The sequence below is a fragment of the Coregonus clupeaformis genome, chromosome 19, assembly GCF_020615455.1.
Source record: "Coregonus clupeaformis isolate EN_2021a chromosome 19, ASM2061545v1, whole genome shotgun sequence".
Lineage (NCBI taxonomy): Eukaryota > Metazoa > Chordata > Actinopteri > Salmoniformes > Salmonidae > Coregonus > Coregonus clupeaformis.
The window spans coordinates 3682031-3687005 of NC_059210.1; the positions used below are offsets into that span (position 1 = coordinate 3682031).

Genomic DNA, 4975 nt, shown 5'->3' on the forward strand with positions numbered 1-4975 from the left:
AAAGCCTCCACCACATGCCCCATTAGCCAAGAGTTCCTTGGGGCTGTGTCATCGACGATGACAACAAGGTCACCAGGACTGAAGTTTCTCTTAGTTTTGTTCCACTTGTTCCACTCCTGCATAAGTGGAAGATACTCCCTTTTCCATCTCTTACTTGTTACTGGGCCCCTTCGACAGATGAACCTGCGCAGGGCATTGATGCAGGAATCTGTATCCAGATAACTAGCAACTTCTAGATGGACAGCTCGACTCACAAGGCAAGTAAAGATCACACCATACCGCTTCACATGAACTCGGCCTCGCTTCACCTTTATGGGGCCGAAGTAATCTATTCCCACATGGGTGAAAGGCGACAAATCAGGTGACACCCGATCTTGTGGAAGGTTGGCCATCTTCTGTTCTCCAGCTCTAGCTTGCATCCGCCAGCAGAAGACACAGCTCTTAAGGATCTTCCTTGCCAAGGAGTTGGCACAGGGCATCCAATATCGCTGGCGAAGTCTAGAAAGCATGTGACCTCTCCCAGAGTGGCCAACATGCTCATGGATGTGGAGTAAGATCAGTCTGGAGATGTGGGAGTCTTTGGGCAGGATCATAGGATTCTTTAGTTCCGTAGGCATAGCAGCTTTGCTTAACCTTCCTCCCACTCTCAGAATGCCATTGTCAACAATTGGATCAAGCTTACAGATTGAGCCACTTCCCTTGGCACATTGTCTTCCTTTCACAACGAGTGCAATTTCTTGTTTAAAGTGCTGTCTTTGGTCAAATCGAATTATGACCTTTTCTGCTTCATCTAGGTCATCCACAGACATACTTTCTTTTCCATATGTCAGTTTGAACTTGTCAATTTGTTCCTTCAGTGAGTTTGTTAAACTCTGATCTGATCCTGGATCAGTTTTGTGAGAACTTTCCTTTTCTGGCCTAACTGTAGAATAAGTCTCTTCAGTTTCAGCATCCAGACAACTGCTTTCTTCAAGCTGTTCCATGTCGAATAGTATTCAATCAGTTTGCTGGTCGGACTATTTTCTTCCACACTTGTACTGTTCACGATGATGTCTTTTCCCGGAGGGATGGAGCCAAGCTCCTCGGGGACTTTCGGCCATTGTGTTTCTGCTTTCTCCAGGAATTCTGGTCCTTTGAGCAATCTCTGAGTTCAGGAAAGTTTCATTATGTAACCCTCGAGGCATCGTCGGCTGGGTTGTGTTTGGAGTTCAAATACCTCCACTGTTTTGCTTTCGATAGGTCACAGATCACAGCAACAATATTAGCCACAAATGTATGGAATCTCTTGGTATCGTTGCAGATGTATTTTAGCACAGACTGACTGTCTGTCCAGAAAGTTGACTCCTCGAGTTCAATCTGGAGCTCCAACCTTAACATCCTGTCCACTCGCACCGCCATTGTTGCTGCAGCAAGTTCCAGTCTGGGGATCGTTATCTGCTTGAGTCGAGTCACCCTTGATTTCCCCAGCATGAATGCGATGTGGACCTTTTCCATACCATTTGTGAACCTAAGGTAACTTGCCGTGCCATAACCTTGTTCACTTGTCACCGAAGTGATGCAGCTGTGCGGTCTTGACTTGACCAAAGTTCTCAGGCATCATGCATCTGTCAATCTGAAATCTGGACAGCTGGTCCAGCTCTGAGAGCCATCTCTTCCATGAAAGAGTGTTCTTCGAGGATGACTTCGTCCCATCCACACTATAGCTTGCAGAGCTCTTGAAGAATTTGCTTTGCTTTTAATATGAATGGGGCGAGGAAACCTAATGGATCATAAACAGAGCTGACTGTTTTTTTTATTTCTTTTTTTGTCATTTAGCAGACGCTCTTATCCAGAGCGACTTACAGTTAGTGAGTGCATACATTTTCATACTGGCCCCCCATAGGAAACGAACCCACAACCCTGCTCTACCAACTGAGCTACACGGGGCCCAGGGACACAGTTGAGAGAATACCTCTTCTTGTAAGGGGTCTGTTCTTGATAGTGACTCGGAAGGTAAACGCATCACTTTCAATGTTCTAACAGATTCCAAGTGCTCTTTCAGAAGCCAGCACAGCGTGGCTGTTGTTGACCCACTTGGTCAACTAGAACCCACCCTGAGAGCACATCTGAGGTTTTTTGTGAGAGCTATGGCTTGTTCTTCTGTGGCCACTGATTTGAGACAGTCATCAACATAGAAGTTGGACTTGACTGTTTCAATCACCTGTTCATCGTACTTCTCACACTTGTCTTCTGCCATCTTTTGCAGTGCAAAGTTTGCGCAACTTGGAGAGGATATAGCCCCGAAAAGATGTACCGTCATTCAGTACTCCTCCAACCTTTTGTTAGTATCTCCATCTGACCACCATAGGAATCGCAGGAAGTCTAAGCCATTTCATGGACACGTACTTGATGGAACATTCCTTCGATGTCTGCCATCATGGCAATATGCTCTTGTCGCAATCTTAGCAAGACTCCGATGAGCATGTTTGCCAGGTCAGGGCCTTGAAGGAGTTCACTGTTGAGAGATGTGCCTTTATATGATGATGAGCAGTCGAACACCACTTGTATTGTTCCTTTGCGCGTATGGTGAACACCATGGTGCGGTATGTACCATACCTTGCCTTTCTCTCTGAGAGCTGTTCTTGTGGTACCTTCTCGGCATAACCTTTTGTTATTACCTCTTCCTTTGTACTCTGCAGCATAAATTTCGTCCTTCTTGAACTTCCTGATAAGATTTAGAGCCCGCTGCTCTGCCATGTCACGGTTATTTGGCAGGACTACATCTTTGTTGCGAAAGGGCAACGGTAAGTAGTAGTGATGGTCTTTGAGGGTTATGGAGCTTGATACCATCTCCATAAACATACAATCCTCAGATGACATCTCACTTTTCTTTTCATGCTCTCTCTCAGGAAAGTCATGGTTGTACTGATATACAAGAAGAACACATACTAGCATGCCCACATAGAAAATACTACATAACAAAGAATATACACACCCTGACTCAACATATACGAGTCCCCTGAGTCAGGGCGTGACACATTGCCTTTGGAGCATCTACGCCAATCAGGACTTCAACGTCGGCATTAATCTCCTTCAACTGAACCTCTTTCAGGTATGGCCACCTTTTGAGATCTTTCTGAGTGGGAATGTTCTCTCGTCATTGGGATCTTACTCTGGGTGTAGACGTTTGGTAATCCAAGAAATGTGTCGCCTTCCATGTTGCCAATCTCTAATACAGATATCTCAAAGCGCTTGGTAGGACTCTCCTGCCCCATTGTGCATAGCAGAATTTCAGTCTCACTGCCTTCAGCTTTCAGCTGCCTCATGAGTCTCTCCGAACAAAATGTTGCTGAGCTACCAGAATTGGGAAACGCATAGGTTAACACAGACTTGCTTCCATTTGCCATCTTTACTTGAACTGGCACAATTGCAGGTGCACAATCTGTACCGGCCCCGGTATCTTCACCAGCTTCCAGTGAAACAAGAGCACTGCTGACGGTCTCCTCCCGCTTTACTGCTACACCACTCATATCCACATTTTGAGATCTAAATCTCTCTCTTCCTTCAATGTGCAGGATAGTGGGGTGCTTTCTTTGACAGCTCATCCTTTTTTTACATTCTTTGCTTAAGTGTCCTCTCATCAAACAGCAAAAACAAAGGCCTCTTGATCTCAGAAACTCAACCTTGAATTTGTGTGGCTGTGCCTTCACCTGTTGGCAGTCGACCAATGAATGCGCACCAGCACAAAATACACAATATACTGGGATCAGCAGAAGGGTAGGTACCTGGTCTCTTTACTTTGAATGTTTGTTCTTTTAAAAGCTTTTTCAGAGTCTCCATCTACCGTCACAAGGTCACTGAACTGGGCCCTCAGGTGGCTTTTCTCTAAAATATCACATGCTGTAGTTTGTAGGGAAGTTTTGACATGATCAACTTTATGTTATATTGGAGGGAAGGATTAAGCTCTTCCATGTTCTTTAGGTCTTGCATAGCTTTACAGCAACCTCTAAGATAGATTGCATAGCCACCCAGTCCCTTTCCATCATTCAGTTTGATGTTTGTCCAGTTCCGAACTTTTTCAATGTAAGCAGTGGTGACTGATTTCATTGCCAAAGTGTTCCTTTAACAACCTCTTAGCCTCTGCATAGCCTCTTCTGGCTTCCATATGCAGACAACTGCAGACCAGAGGTGTACTGTTCCAGGTATTAGAGCCCATCCTGGTGGCTGCTTGTCTTATTTACATTTACGTCATTTAGCAGACACTCTTATCCAGAGCGACTTACAGTTAGCGAGTGCATACATTTTTCATACTAGCCCCCCGTGGGAATCGAACCCACAACCCTGGTGTTCCAAGCGCCATGCTCTACCAACTGAGCTACAGGAGGCTACATGCTCAAATGCATGCATAAATGGCCTAAAGTTTAGAGGATCACCGTCAAACATAGTTATCTCCCTAACGGGGAGTGTAGCCTGTTTGTGCTGTAGTACAAGGAGGTCAGCAATTTCATTCTGCCTTTGCATGACAGTAGAGAGGTTATCATGGCTGGTATTATGACTGATACCCACAATGTTGATTCTGTGTTGATTGCTAGACCTTGCTGTTGGCTGCTGAAGGGTGTGGTTTATGACTGTTTTCTGAATGGGTTTTGATGGCTTTGTTGTCTGTTGTTGTAAAACCCTTTGTAGTGGGGTCTTTGGAACTGCACCTACTCCTGTAAACTCAACAGGTGATGGTTCAGGTTCCTCAAAGACCTCGGCACTCTGGTTCTCAAAATAGGAGTTCATTCCATCTTCTTGGCTTAGTAAGTGGGCTGCCACGGCATGGGATTGAGAAATTGACTCAAAACTCTCTAGGACCTTCAGTGTGGCATTACAGTTGAAGTCGAAAGTTTACATACACCTTAGCCAAATACATTTAAACTCAGTTTTTCACAATTCCTGACATTTAATCCCAGAAAAAATTCCCTGTCTTAGGTCAGTCAGAAGTTTACATACA

At 45.0% G+C, this 4975-nt stretch overlaps 1 non-coding gene across 1 annotated transcript; it reads right to left on the minus strand.

Annotated features, from left to right (window-relative positions):
- Positions 1-4291: 4291 nt before the first annotated feature.
- On the minus strand, positions 4292-4365 carry trnap-ugg. The gene has a single exon. It is a non-coding gene; the product is annotated as a tRNA-Pro (tRNA).
- Between the last annotated feature and the right edge of the window lie 610 nt (positions 4366-4975).